Source organism: Spodoptera frugiperda, chromosome 10 (genome assembly GCF_023101765.2).
Source record: "Spodoptera frugiperda isolate SF20-4 chromosome 10, AGI-APGP_CSIRO_Sfru_2.0, whole genome shotgun sequence".
Taxonomy (NCBI): domain Eukaryota; kingdom Metazoa; phylum Arthropoda; class Insecta; order Lepidoptera; family Noctuidae; genus Spodoptera; species Spodoptera frugiperda.
In genome coordinates, this window is record NC_064221.1 from 163272 (window position 1) to 179976 (window position 16705).

Consider the following 16705-nt stretch of genomic DNA (forward strand, 5'->3'; position numbering starts at 1 on the left):
AAACTAGTACTCGTAGTTAATTTCATGTAGTTTGCTGAAACTGTGCAATGACGTGTAGTGGGACAAGTTTGGACACATTTCTGATTATAATGTAGTGCTTGATAAAAGTTACGTGTATGTGTGCCTAAAGATAACATATGATTTGCTTTTTATGTTTTATATTAGCAAACCCGGCGAACTCCGTTTCACCACCAATAAATTTCCCTTTTTTCTTGAATTTTTCCTGATTTTTCTTTGCCTCTCGGAGCCCGAGACCTTTCCAACAAATGCAAAATCGTGGAAATCGGTTCGTGCGTTCTGGAGTTATAGCGTCAGGAAGGAAAATCCGACTTATTTTTATATTATAGATTATACCTATTCATTAAATCAGGGGCTCCCAACCTTTTCATGCTCAAGGACTACTCATATGTATACCATTCTTGTTTGGCTAGGGACCACTATTACTATATTTTTTATGACTGGTCCCTCAATATGATTTTGTCCAGAGTCATGGGGTTCGTTCTCATAAAACTCTTCTCAGTTGTCTCCACTGACAAAATTTTCATTCTAGCTTTATTCATGCTATATATTGAACAGAGGTGTTGCGTTTGTCTTTTGGGAATCACTGGAAATGGAATCACATTTTGAACTCAAGGCAATCATGACAAGTATTTAAATAAGCTAAGTAATTCTTAAAACAATCATAGAAAAGCCTACACTAAATATTTTGAGACATGTACATAAAATTACCTGGTGGTATAACCAGGTAATCGAACTATAGGTGCTTACCAATACAAAGACATTATATACATACATACATACATACATACATAGCTACCGGAATGACAAGGTTTAATAAATATTATTGTACGAGATCAAACAGTATATCATGTACACACATCGACCTATACAAACCAGTACATCTTGGTCTCGCTTTGTACGACCTTTCCACACATTCGACGGTCAGTTTATACTGGATTGTGTAGCTAGAAGTGTAGCCGCGTGTACATGTATATTGTAGATAAATATTTACCTTTACATTGGAACAAGACGAACGGTTCGTTATATTTGCTCAAACAATCCTGCGCACAGTTTGCCAGCTTTATAAAATATTTTTTTATAGTATAAACAAGGCCTTACCTTGTTACCTCAAAATGTTGACGTTTAGTATTGTCGAAGATAACATAATAGGTATTACACCTTTTGGTAACCAAATGGTTATGATATATTCTTTGTCCAACCCCTAAAGGGCCTTTCAAAAGGCTGAAACTCGCGTGAGACTTCTCTAGTTTTGCGAGAGTCCACGGGCTTTGTTGATCACTTACCATTAGGTGATCTATCAGCTCGTTTGTCACCTTTACCATTATAAAAATACAAAACCGCGGGACTAAATATACTGAAATTGCTTTGAGAAGTTTCGGAAAATTCTCTCTCAGAGGAAATGGGGACAAGTTTTGGCATGGCATAAACCGGTAAATGAGGATACGGATCACCTGATGGTAATCAGGGAAAATTGGGGAGGAGGTAACTGGACCTTCAGTTCCTTAATGATACAACAAACGTCGGTTCACGTTGGTTTTGTACGAGGCCGTGGTATCACTCCGGTCGAGCCGGCCCATTCGTGCCGAAGCATGACTCTCCCACACTTGATATGTCAGTCTTCTTGGTAAATGATACAATAAGCTTTCTTGTTATAGTCTTTTTTCTAATGTGGTGCGTTGGTTGCAGATGTCGGGACGGGCGGCGTGACCACGGACGGGCTGCTGAGCGCCCTGGCCCGCCTGCGCCGCGCCCCGCCCCCGCTCCCGCACCCCGCACCCCACTCGCCCCGCTCCGTAAGTACTGCTTCACCATATAGACACCATCATCGATGGTGGTGGTCACCAGGAGGAGAAGAGATGGTCATTATTGTACATGAGATCGATGATGTCAGAAATAAAAGGAAAAATAATGATATAAGTAACAGTCAGTAAACACGTAAAAAGTGTAGGTAGGTAATAACACTAATTAGCTAATAATTAAAATGATGTAAGTATGGTATATAATAAACCACAAATAAGTGAAAACAACGGTTCACTCACGTACATATTCTGAGAAAAGCTCTACTCGTTTCGAGTCATAGAGGGGCTCTTCATCATGAGCAGCGTGCGCAGACGCGGCGACGTCGCGCAGCCTAAGCGACACAGGCCAATATTAACGTGTGCAAATCGTTATTTTTAGTTAATTTACTAAGTCTCACGATAGTTATTACAAAAGAAACCATAAGTGCATTGTAGTAAGCTAGATTGACTCGGTTTTGCCAAATATACATATTTTCTTCCTTCCTTGTATTCTGTTCAAAACTCTACGCCCACAATGCATCACTGGTCTATCTCTGTTATAATGTAACAAACTCAGACCGAACAATAACTTGGTGGTGTAGAACTGAAACACAGTACAACGTGTGTTAAATATTTCAATGAGTAAACTTGCCCCGTGCACTGCACTACAAGCTATAAGTCTAAAACATTCACGCTTGCAATCTGGGCAGCACCATACAATCGAGAATGTTCCCATCCCTAGGGAGAACGGACGCCAGCAGGTGATGCTACACCGACCAGCAAACTGATTTTCGACTTTATATCAAAAAGATACCGTTCAAAATCGAATAAAAGAATTTGATAGAAACGTGTAGATTGACTTGCGTCTATACAACTTGACAACTTGAGTGTAACCCAGGACAGTTATAACTTCTTTTAACTTTGTGTCCCAAAGGAATTTTGTTTGTAACGAGTCGTGTCGCCTCCTGGGTGTTACCCACCCGTGCCGAACTTTGTCAGGTACGAGACAAAGTTACATTTCTTGTAATAAGTACAAAAAGAAGGTAAATTAGTTTGTGAAGACATTGTCTCTGGGAAGTGTAACTGGGTGAGGTAACTTTGTGGAACAGTAGAACACATCTACCCAGTAACCCCGTGGAACAGATTACTTCGATGTTTATCGTAAACTTGAGATTGCCTTGTTGTCACAAGTTCGATTGCTGTGCACGTAATCTTGGTTAGGTACCCAAAGTATTATAAATTGTATTTCGTATTATAGGGTTTTCCAACATTTTAATATTTACAATTAACCACAAATATAATATTTTTAATAATCATGTGGCTTAAACATAGCCTTATCTGTACCGGGGCGAAACTCCACTGCCGCGCCAGATTAGTGCGTGGCGGGACGAGCTCCGGCGCGATCTCATGGCGGAATGGCAGCAACGACTGTCGCAACCGAGGGCTGGGCTCGCTGTCATCGCAGCGGTAAGTCCCCTCTTTGAGGAGTGGCTTGAGAGACGCCACGGCGTCCTCACCTACCGCCTGACGCAGGTGCTTACCGGGCATGGAAGTTTCGGTAGGTTCCTGTTTCTGATTGGGCGGGAGGAAACGCCCGGGTGTCATCACTGCGAGGACCGTCCTGAGGACACAGTGGAACATACGGTGGCGCTGTGCTCTGCATGGGCTGAGCACCGCCGTGTCCTCAGGGATGTAGTCGGCGACGGCGACCTCTCGCGTCCGGCATTGGTACAAGCCATGGTGCGGAGCGAGGGGGACTGGGATGCCGTCTCCTCCTTCTGCGAAGCAGTCATGCTAGCTAAGGAGGAGGCGGGGCGCGTGAGAGAACGAACCTCCTCACGCCCCAGCCGTCGCGAGAGACACTCCGGGCGTCGGGGATCGCGCGACGATCTCCGGCCACCGTAAGTGCGGGCCTGCGGACGGCGAGCAAGGGTAGCTCGCCGCCCGACCAGAACCAGACCCGTGCGTGCGGCGCGTCGCGTTCCGCCTCAAAGAGCCATCAGACCACCACAGATGGGGCCCAGTAGGGCTGATGCCTAATCCGGAGCTGCGGACAACCTAGCGGGTTTACCGGGGCTCCGGCTCGAAAGGCAGGAGAAGGAACGGGGTGGTTTTTAGTCAGTAAGAGTCTGACACTCCCTCTCGCCTCGCCCAAGGCGAGAAAAGTCATTGGATGATTTTCCCCCTCAAAAAAAAAAAAAAAAAAAGCCTTATCTGTAATTGGAATGCAGTACAGCACTGTAAACTAATTAGCAAATATTAATTATTCCGACTAAAACAAGCGAATTAATCACAAGCATAATTACGATGAATTCATCGCTAATGAAATTCGAATCGATTGAATCCGATTGGATGCCCTCGCCGACCAATAGCAGTGCAGATCTGATTATACGATTATTGTCGCGAGTGGCTGAACAATACACGCATTGTTTAGCAATTATGTACCAGCCAGCACAATACCTACCTCAAACTGAGATTTTTTTCATTGAATTTTCAACTTTATATCCATAACCATAAAGTTATAAAATTAGTTTAGTTCTTCATGTAATTTTTACACAAAATTGCTACTTCTCATTAAGGCACAGTGTGACCTGTGTGTACAATGGTGGTCACATGCGCCTGACCACCACTAAGTTAATATTTGCTTGTACCTGATGATATCTGCTCTCTAGCCCCGCCCCATGGCTTTGAACTAACGAATAAAGCGAAGCAGTGGGAACTGCCGCCGCTGGTGCAGGCAGCTGAACAACATGAATCGCACCACTGACTGAGGAGTTGTCTCATTAAGCTGCGACGTTATCGCTTTTCTATTAGAATGAGACATTTATAGGACATGGCTTAATGTTTTTGCTGGATTCAAGCAATACAATTTTAAAATGATCAGGCGGATCTGTCCTCCGCTGTACATCTATAACTATAATTTAATGGTTGATTTCGAAATCCCAACCATTTTTCATAACTAGGTGTCTATTGTGTAATGATTGTGTAATAATATTGGTCAAAAACCTAAACTTATGTCATAATATTGCATAAAAAGCCAAATCTAATATAAATTTGACCGAGATATAAACAGTACGTCAACAATATTTACAACTGCGACTACTAAACACAATCCGACGAAAGTCAACCGCGACTTTAGATAGCTTAGTAATTTCCCCACATACATAATTATTATAGATCGAACCATTTACCTCCTTACCTACCTTAACCAGTCCGCTGTACAGCAATTACATAACATTAATTAATTGTCCCACACAGCGTTGTATTGTCCTCGTAATTGCCGGCGAGTGTTTGCCACCGGCCGACCGCAAACACATCCTGATACACATGCGATACATAAAGTATTGCCTCATTACATCTATTTCTGGCTTTCCTTATTAATAACTGTTTGCTCACGCATAGGACCCATTTAGTTCTAAGTAAAATTTCCCTGGTGCTTGGCGACTGGGCTTCTCCCAATTGTGCAGTCTCTTTTGTGCCTTTAAGCTTAAGTCATTCTGTCTCCTGCATTAAATTCACCGAGGGAAGTGGAAACTATCGTTTTCTTTTTCTTCTCCTCTAATAACATCTTCTGATTTATTTTGTTGCGGGATCCAAGACAGTCATTCATGTCCCTGGGACGCGCCGGACTTCAGTGTTCCGGTGTTTCCATGGTTGTATCTACTGTAGATCCTGGCTTACAGGAGTTGCAGCGGTATAGGAGGTTGTGGCGGGCTTGTCCCATAAAAAAAAAATCTGTTTGCTCAGTGCGTACAGTGTGGCAGTGGAGCGAGTGTATTGGATGTCATATCCGGTGATGATGATGTTTGGAAAACCTAGTGCGTCAATTGTCTAGTTTATCGGAAGTAGGCAATAGAAGTAACAAGGATACATAGTGTTGAACGTGTGATTTATAATTCGCCCAGTTAAATAGTCGACTTTTAAGTTACTTATTATTTCACACATTTGCATATTAACATCGGAAAGTAAATACCGTACCAAAATGTCCGAATAATTTCTGTACCCGACAACAAGCTTTTGTAAATTTTGTAAATATCAAACTTTATCACACGAAATTACGTACGAAATACTGAAAAATATTTCACGGAGCTTGTAAACGTTGAACAAAACGGTCAGTTCATTCGTTATCAGTTATCAATGTTCCGTAACATTACGGCTGCTATCCGGCTTTACATCGGACGTGCACCGCTGTCCGGCACGGCATTATTACCGGAACGGCACCGGTTTACACAGTAGATCCTCACTCAATTACAATAACTCAGGATTGTGAAAAATGTCCATTGTGTAGAAGATCTCCATCTTCTACTTTATTCAGCGAACGTGAGCAGACTGCGTAAGTAGGTATTTACGTAATGAGAGCCGAGCTTCTATTATATTCCGTAGATATTGTATTGAGAGCCTTCTCAATATTTTTAATGGAAATTTTCTGTTGACGATCGACGACGATCTTTTAAAAACCTGTAGATATATTGTTTATTCAACACGAGAATAGAATTCACGCACAAAGACATAGCAACCGATTCGTTAATCACTAAATCACCATCGACCGAAACCAATTTGGATTTCCTAATTTAGATCGATTTCTGACATAAGTTCTATCCATTATAAAAATAACTGCGCATCCTCTTACTCCGCACGGAGCTCTTTAAACACTCCCAGGACACCTGAGTAAGTTCTAGTAAGGATCCAACGTTTTTTTTTTGAAAAAGGACAATGTTTCCAATATTGATATTATCATCTGTACGTCAACCGTGCAAACATTAAAATCAAATAATTTATCAAAACATACATAGAAGTAACACAATATCTCTATATCGTTGACTGACTATACTCCACACACATTCACAAAACAATATCAGCATATAAAACAATTGCCAAGCGAAACGTTCCTCAGTGAGTTATTTATACTGGAGTTAATTAGCGATCATTAGCGAAACACTAAACTCTTAACGTTTACAATTACTGTTTAAGTTTACAAGGGAGCTGTTTGCTAGGGAATGTTATTAACATTGTCTTTAACTGAAATATTCGATACTGCGAGATCACGGCGGCTCATGTGTCCTGTTGTTGATTAGTCTAAACATCTTGTTTACATTTGCCTTTAACTTTACAAAATAAGTCTTAAAATTTCCATAGAATTGAGTTTCGTTGTACTATTTTAAGGAAATGTGTTTTGGTTTAGACAAGTAATAACATAATCAGTGTGATTTGATTACTTTTGTATAAATAATCGCTAATAATATAATCAAAAGAGAGTTCACGCTCACGCGTTGGAACCCAAATGTTCCCATACAGTCTGGTTTCAGAGAACCTTCCGATTGTGTAATAAACTCCACTACCGAGGTTTTCCCAGTAGGTTACAATATGGGGTATTTCAAGAAGGGAGTAAATAGGTTTTTTTTTGAGGGTTTGCGACAAGGCTCATGTAATGCCCCAAGTGTTGCAAGTGTTCATAGGCCACGATAAGCACTTACCATTGGGTGGGCCGTGTGGTTCTTTGCAGCAGTTGTGATTGATTGTTATATAGTTAATGTAAACGGACACATCTGTTATCCAGCTTCTAGCACTGAAATACTTTAGTTATCATTCGATGCTACCATTGAATGACACATAGAAACAGTCTCTGTATTATTCAACCATGTTTCCACAACTTTGGCAGTCCCTCCCGAATGCAATAATACTCCAGTCACTATGACTCACTAGGTAATAGCGCATACAGACAGACAGTTGCACACTGTTAAAATGCAATTTGGCGTGAGTGTGGCGGTTTCTCGCCAAAGCGCTGGCAAGTGGTGCCAAACAGGCCCCGTGCCAACTCCCCCCCTGGGCGACGTGGGGGAGCACGGGCCGTAATCCTTGTCTTAAGTGGTCCCTCCGCCTTAATCTAGCTTCGGAGTCAGACTCCAGTAGTTGTTGTTATCAGGATTACTAAGGAGCTGTACTTAGTTATCTATTACATAAATCTGATCGTGAGCTTTCGATAGTGGGGCTTATTGTGGTACACATAAGGTATTGTTTGCCATTACCCGTTATTGTAATTGGACAACTGTATAATAAATTCTTTTGTTTCAATTGTAATGATGCAGTATTAGTGAGCTGTAATAATCATGAGGATAATTGTCATGCTGTTATTAAATAATTCCTCCTAGGAACGTATTCTTCTATTATTTTAATTTTACATTGATAATTAATTTTATATTGACCGGAGTGATACCTCGGCCTCAGAGAAAACCGACGTCAAACAACGCTTGCGTTGTGTAAGTGAGGTTACTGGAGGCCCAATTATCCCCCTTCCCGATCTTCCCAACTACCCTTAAATTCCTAACCCCCAAATGGCTGGAAACGCTTCTAGCGTTTCGGGTGTCCATGGGCGGCGGCGATTCTTACCATTCATATGCCTATACCTACCTACCTAAACCATATGACACAAAATCATTTTCCAATTATTTAGTTTCAATATTGTGTATTGGTGCATGGGTTTCAATGAAAACTATCAATCTAGCGTACCAACCAGATGTAGCGGCCATATTGGTACTACTGCAGTAACACAATGCTGTGTGCTGCGTGCAGTATTCTACGTAGTTGGGTTTTAGGTTTTAACGAACTTAGTTCCAACACAAAGCCTTTGTGACAGGATTTTTGGGAAAAGGATTTCCGATGTGGTTTCGTATATACTGAAGATATTTAGGTGCTTGCATTATACATATATGTTTGGTTTAATAGTCACATATGATTATAACAATAGGAATAATGGCGGGGTATGAAAAATCTATCAACTATGCTACATAAGGTAATCGGAACATAACTGGAAAAAATCGGGACAAGGGGAATAACCTAGTTAATCTATAATATAAAAATAAGTCAAGTTTTCCTTCCTGACGATATAACTCCAGAACGCTCGAACCGATTTCCACGGTTTTGCATTCGTTGGAAAGGTCTCGGGCTCCGTCCGAAAATTTTTTAGAGAAATATAGGAAATCAGGGAAAATTATTGGTGGCAAAACGGAGTTCGCCGGGTTTGCTAGTTCTCTATAAAAGTGTAAGACAGTTAATAGAGCTAGTACATTACATACATATTTCCAAGTCATTGTGACCAGTACAGGTCTCCAGAGGTTCCACTAAACGTATGCCACTAACAAATACTCTTTACATTCGATTAAAGTTATTAACGTACGAGTTATCGCACTCCAGATCTCTTTGTTCGTTAATTTCGCGATAAAAATGTAGTTGAGTGGAAAATACATTTGATTCATATTCAAATTGAGTGGCGACAACCTCTAGTCACCTAGAAATACGAAGCTAATGTGTCTGGCACTAGGCGTGAGGCGTGTCAGTTATAAGTAAGAAATATGTATTGTGGAAATACTAGATATCTCACGGTTAAATCACAGCTTAAATAACAACCTGTTATGTTATTGCCTGTGATCGGAATTAATGAGTATAGCAAGGCGTACAAAGTATGTATTGAAAACTATGATTTTTACCGGACTGTCTACCTACTGCCTACCCTTCGGGAATAAAGTGTGGCGAGACATTTTACACGACTGATTATGAAATAGTAACAGGTGGACCAGGTACCGTATTTCACCTGTTACAAGACAATTCTATCTAGGACATCTAGGGTCTGTTTGACAACGCGCTAACCACATACATTTAAATTAGAACGTTATTAATATGAACATAGGAGGTGAAACAGCAACATACTTTAAAAGCACCTAATACAATATGGTGACAACGTGGTTATTAGGGACAGGTGTGTGTGTGTGCGTGTGTGTGTGTGTGTGTGACCGCAAGCCGCCAGACACTCACTTCACACCAAACCTACCATAAGACATTATGTAAAGCTCTTAATTAATACCCCGCACATTGAGCTACTCCACCCTGCCATACATTTACAACTTTATTTCTGTCGTAATTGAGTTGAAAGTCTCCTGTGCATGTTTGATAGTTTGGGGTAGCTTGATGAGCTGTCTGTACCATACTTGGCAGGTGTAGGTACTTGTAGTTAATACAGTGGGTCATCTCAATGATTTATGGAGGTGAGGTACAGTTGAATTAATATTGTATACTCTGTGATAATTCTATTTGAATACTTGTGACGTCAGCAAGGAGGAGACATTCTCGTGTTTTTCGAAATTCATGGTCATTCGTGGTTACTTGAGTTTGTGATAAAAGTTATACAGACATGTCATGAGCTATGCAGGTGTGTCATGAGTGTGAACTGATATTATGATGACATAACAATCTCTATATTAATACGTGATGCAAAAACTTTGGACTCCTTTTTACGAAAATTGCGCGGACGTAGGAGCATAAAATTTGGTACACTTATAGTTTATGTGTAGGAGAAGTGCAGAACGCCAATATTTTTTAAAAATAATGCTTATAAAGTACATTAAATCAATAAATAAAACATTACACACACTACCATGCATAGTATCTGATCGTATTTGACAAAACGTCAAAATCGACAGGCATTGCGATGATATTCTCACGTCTTATATGAATAGAGTTTTCCTGTTCATGATGCGCCGAAATATATTTATTTGAATTTTACAAAACTAACAGCAATTCGTTAAATAAAAATTATCCTTGAATGTATGTTAAGTGGTATTGTAAATTAAATTGTATATGGTCGAATTTCGACCACTAGGCGACCACTAGTATGTTTAATTAAGTTACCGATGTAGCTCAAAGGGTTAACAAGCTGAAGTGGCAATGGGGTCACATTTGTCAAAGAACCGATGACCGTTGGGGTAAACGTGTTCTAGAGTGGAGACCGCGTCTAGGCAAGCGTAGGGTAGGGCGCCCTCCAGCTAGGTGGAGTGACGATATCCGCAAGGTGGCTGGTAGTGGTTGGATGCGTAGAGCTGAAGATCGAGCTACCGTATTGTCGTTACATTGTTCCTACATATATATACAATAGGTAAATGATCAAATAATGTATCAGAGATATTGTAAAAAACATTTTTTTAAAAAGAGTACCGATGGAGTTTCTTGCTCGTTCTTCTCCATTCGAACCAACACTTTGGAACGAGCACCTAGCTTCACTGACGGATAGACTATTTGAAGTTTCAAAAGTGCCTTATTTAGGATTAATTGAAATAAATGCTTTGACTTTGACTCAGTGGCGTGCCATTGGAGAGGCAAGTTATAGGCATAGAGATAACGATGATGAATCATACTTCAATGGCATATTGCGGGAACCATTATCATTACCGGGCAGTTTTCCCTCTTCTCTTTAAAGCAGTTTATTAATAAACTCGCCACACATAGTTACTTACGTAATTTTGTATCAGGTGCAATAAATTTGTAACGTCATATAATATTTCATCCTTAACGTATTATGTCATATTTTTATGACACATGCAGTAAAATATGCGCCAGAAATGTAACAGAATAAAATTATAATATTTAGAAGTTGTATAACTAGGGCTTATATAGCGTGTAGCTTATTGTACGTCTGTAAGACTGAATAACTGTTATTATATAAAAAGTTCCTGAAAATGTGGTTATTTTCTAATCAGCGAAGTTTATTTAGTGAACATGATTTATTTGAGACACGGTGACAACACGGAAATAGAATGTGGGACATTGCGGCGCTGTAATATATGAGGCCTACAGGGGACAATGGGATCAGTACGTGTGTGTCCCACCTGTTTAACCGCATGGCAACTAATCTGTCAAAACCCGCGATTCAGTCAAAACATAGTTCCAAATTTAGCTAATAGATGGAGCTTTTTATTTGAGTCCGTTTTCTGAATCGCGGTGTTAAGATTCTCAGGCTATAGTATAAGTATCCTGAGAATCTATTGGAAGGTTGGTATCAGGTATCATATCAAGTGTCAGTACTATATCAATATCATTAGGTTGGTATAGTAATTCGGAATTAAAAAGAGTTTTGGTAACCACTACCTACCTCCTTTTATTCAAATTCAAACCCCAGCTTAACCCTCAAGATACCCAGGGTTAAACATGGTCCTTCGAGCCGGATGCTCTTAGAGTTTTTGGGGTATCAGCAGCACGGACAACAGTGGTGGGTCGCCACTGAAGTGCTCCCAGTGTCGTCACTGCAGTTCAAGCAAGTACTGCAGCCGGAGGCCCGGAGCTGAACATCATTGGAAGAGGTATCCCAGGAGCTGAGCTGAGCATCGAAGCGGCGCTACTACTCATCAGCAGCAGCAAGCAAGCTGCAGACGGCGGACGACGTCGTAAGGAAAGGAAGTGAGTGATAGTGCGCAAACGTGAGTACTTTGTGATATTATTCAAGCAAAAGTGAACTTTAAAACTTAGAAGAATTCCACTTTGAAAAAAATCTCGGACTTGGTAGAATTTCAAGAAATCTTGGACTTAGGATAATTTAGGTAATTTTAGATGTAGACTTAGTTAGTTTTAAGCAAAATTCTGTTCAGACGGGGAACCTATGCCCGATTTTTAGTAGATTCCCCAAAATTCCAAACACTTGTAAAAATTTCATCTCTTCTCAAACACTTAGAAAATTTTGTTAACTATACTTTTTCGGAAACATTTCAACCTCTTTAGTTACAGAATTTTTCTTAAAAAATGTCTTTGCAATCGCATGTCAAACTTCAAGATGACATTCATGGCAGATTGTCAAGAGCAAAACTTAATTTTAAAAAATCGCCAAAAGATAGGATTCTATACAATGGAAACTAGATTAGAAATGATTGAAGAATTATGGGCACAATTCACTGTAACACATACACAGATTATTAGAGATGTTGAATATGAGCAGTTAACATCTTCACCATATATTGTAAATGAGGTCTATTTTAACACAGAAGAATTATACTTATAGTCCAGTCAAATAAGGCAAAATTAGGTAAGAATCTCAGAATGCGAGATACCCAGCTGTAATTTTGTATATATTTGTATATCGACCCCCTAAAACTTGTCTCAAAACCTACATATGGTAGGGTGTAAGCAACCCTTAAAATCAGGGTCAAAGGGCCCAAAAATCGTTTTTTTGCGGTTTTTTCGAAATATCTCATTTCCTATGGGTTTTTGGTAGTTGTATTCAATAGCAATATTGTAGAATACAAAATTCTCTACAACTTTTGTCTAAACTTTTTTTTTATACGGTGAACCGTTTTCGAGATTCACTGCATCTCTTCAAAAAATTTTTTTTCGTCTAACCTATCCGTGATTATGGATAGGACATTAAAAAAAACGTCAAAAACCATCGCGTTTGAAAGATAGACGCTTCCAAAGTGGAAAAATGAGGGAATTACTTTTAAAATAAGTGAGAAAGAAAACTAAAAAATTTATGCAACTTTATTGGTTTGAACGAGATATCATAATTAGTTTTTAAGAATCGATTATGATATCTCATTCAAACCAATTTTCATTGAAAGTTTCCATTAAAATTACAGAAGTTTTCTTACTCACTTATTTAAAAGTTGGGCATTCTATAGACCTCATTTTTCCACTTTGGAAGCGTCTATCTTTCAAACGATTGATTTTGACATGATGATGTATTTTTTAATGTAATATCCATAGATAACCATCACGGATAGGTTAGAGGAAAAAAACAATTTTTTTAAGAGATGCAGTGACCGCACGCTCTCCGCCCTCTATCTCGAAAACGGTTCACCGTATAAAAAAAGTTTAACAAAAGTTGTAGAGAATTTTGTATTCTCAATATTGCTATTGAATACAACTACCAAAAACCCATAGGAAATGAGATACGAAAAAACCGCAAAAAAACGATTTTTGGGCCCTTTGACCCTGAATTTTAAGGGTTGTAACCATATGTAGGTTTTGAGACAAGTTTTAGGGGGTCCATATACAAGTATATACAAGAAGTATCTCGAATTCCGAGGTGAATTCCTAAATTACTGGACTATTAGATTTTAAATGCGAATTAAAAACCGCATTATGTAGACTACAAACAAGCAATGTTTCTCCAGCTATAGGGTCTTCAGATAATAGTTCACCGGGTAAAAGCATGACTATTAAGTTACCCAGAATAACAATTCCAACTTTTTCCGGGAAATATACTGAATGGCCTACCTTTCGCGATTTGTTCGTGTCAGCAATCCACAATAATAGCAGTATTGATAACGTACAAAAGTTGCATTACTTGAAAAGTTATTTGACTGGGGAAGCCGAGCAGCTCCTCCGTCATATACCAATTTCGGAATCTAATTATGAAAGATGCTGGGCTCAGTTGGAGACCAGGTATAACAATAGGAAATACTTATCACATTGCATTTTGGTTAGATTACTTAGTCAGAAAAACATTGTACAAGAGTCAGCTAGTGCTTTAAAGGAATTAATGGATACTACATCAGATTGCTTAAATGCGTTAACTAACTTGGATATAGATGTAACATCATGGGATATTATAATCATTCACATTGTAACATCAAAACTAGATCCTGATAGCAGAAAGGATTGGGAACTAAAAGTCACTAGTAATGTAGATTCAGATGAGCTGCCTACACTTGAACAGCTTAAAGAATTTTTAACATCACGTTATAGGGCACTTGAATTTTTAGGTACTAAGTCAAGTAAAAACAGTGTTTGTAAGGAAAAGGTATTCCACACAGCGGTTAATACAACCAAGGTATGTCCGGTGTGTAACAGTAGCGAGCACAAAATAAGGAATTGCAAACAATTTGTTAATAAGGATGTGGATGTACGGCGTAAGTTTGTGCAAGATCACAATTTATGTTTTAATTGTTTGGGATACAACCACTCTGCTAGGTTGTGTAAATGTACAGCATCGTGTCGAATATGTAAGCGTAGACACCACTCTTTGCTGCACCCTAAAGGTGAGCAGGAGGCTGCTGGTGTTAAGGGAGATTTATCAACGCAAGCATATTCAACTACAGTCGGAGTGGAATCTCAGAACAATGTAGTAGCTTATTTCTCAAAAGGTGGAGTGAGTAGTCAAGTCTTGCTACCAACAGCGCAAGTGAGGGCTGTATCCAAAAACGGAGGTAAGTATATGATCAGAACACTATTAGATCAAGGCTCACAAACGTCGTTTATTACTGAGCGCACTGTGCAGAGGTTAGGGTTACAGAAAAAAGTAGTTAAGGGTTCATTTACTGGCATAAATGCGCATAACAAATTAGTATTAAATTTGGTTGTTGAGGTTAAAATTCAATCTAGGATAGATCCGTCATTTGAACTTGTAGTCAAAGCATACGTTCTCAAATCTATATCATCTTATTTACCGGGTCGAGAAACGTCATATTTAGATTGGGCTCAAGTCAGTGATATCGAACTAGCGGATCCTAGATATTACAAACCTGATAAGGTAGATATGTTGTTAGGAGCAGAAATTTACAGCCAGATTTTGAAGAACGGGTTCAAAAAGGCACCAGATGGCAGCACAGTAGCTCAGGCTACCTCATTAGGATGGATTATATCGGGTACAGTCGCCTCTGCTTCTCAGAATATATCAGATATTACTGTGATGCATACTCACCTCAGTGAGAACGAAATACCGAAGAAGAAACTAGGAAAAGAACATTTGAGGGAAAAGCAAGTCTATAATCATATGAATGAGTTACTAGCAAAGAGAGGATTCGCTGTACAAAAAGGGTTAAGCAACAGCAGTGAATTACTAGGGAAAATTATCGGGAAAACACACTCGTTCAAGGGACTAGATGGTGTAGGAAAAGAGATAAATATGCAAGCAAGCAATAAAATAAAGCAAAATGGACTTACCTGGAACAGAGACTGCGACACCTTCCAGTATTCTGTTCAGTTACCTGTGCGGGAAAAACTTAAAACTAAAAGAAAAGAGGATCTTACCTTACCTTGATTCTGTTTATATCGTCAGGGTGGGCGGTAGACAGCAGCATTCTTTATTTATTCATTCATTTCATCTTGTAATTAAAGAGAATAATTTACCTACCTGTCGATGGCTTCTTGGCAGAGTGGTTGAAAAGCATTCGGGGTTAGACAATCTTACATGGGTAGTTACAATTCGCAGTAATGGTTCTATGTTTAAAAGGCCAACATCCAAGCTGTGTGTATTGCCTATTGCCTAGGTATATGCTTAAGTTAGGATAGTTTTAAGTACTATTGTAGAATTGTAATTTTGGTTTTTTATCATTGTAAGCATTGTTAAGTTTAGTTCGGGTTTTTTATCATTGTAAGCATTTCTATGTTAAGTTCGGTTTTTATCATTATAAGTTAGATTTAAGTCACATTGTAAGAGTTTTTTATCTATATATTTTGGGTGTTTAACTTTAGAAGGACATAATGTTGCACATAATGTCCTTGATGGGCGGAATGTTTAACCGCATAGCAACTAATCTGTCAAAACCCGCGATTCAGTCAAAACATAGTTCCAAATTTAGCTAATAGATGGAGCTTTTTATTTGAGTCCGTTTTCTGAATCGCGGTGTTAAGATTCTCAGGCTATAGTATAAGTATCCTGAGAATCTATTGGAATGTTGGTATCAGGTATCACATCAACTGTCAGTACTATATCATTAGGTTGGTATAGTAATTCGGAATTAAAAAGAGTTTGGTAATCACTATCTACCTCCTTTTATTTCAAATTCAAACCCCAGCTTAACCCTCAAGATACCCAGGGTTAAACACCACCAATAGTTTGTGGGGATCTATGGGGGTGTAAACAACATAGATAACATCGGGCAGCAGCAGATATCTCTAAATTTCCAGCGACGTAACTGCTATCTACAAGCCGGCTGCCAACTGTGGGGATTGTGGTAATTCCTTCACAAGAGAGACGTCTTTGTTTAGCAGTTATCGTTTTTCGGATGACAGTCACTATTGCAATGTCTTGTCTTGATGGCGTTCAATTATGGTCATTGTGATAAGTAATGACTAATTGTAGAGCTTCACTGACAAACGTAGAAATAATCGATAAATAAACTTGCATAAATGTACCTATAGTATCC

The 16705-nt window shown here is 39.2% G+C and overlaps 1 protein-coding gene across 1 annotated transcript in view; it reads left to right on the forward strand.

Annotated features, from left to right (window-relative positions):
- LOC118277641 (uncharacterized) overlaps positions 1-16705 on the forward strand; it is a 230047-nt gene that overhangs the window by 40521 nt on the left and 172821 nt on the right. Inside the window, exon 2 of the mRNA XM_035596532.2 lies at positions 1708-1814. The gene's annotated coding sequence lies outside the window, so the exon portion shown is untranslated. The remainder of the gene's footprint in view (positions 1-1707; positions 1815-16705) is intronic.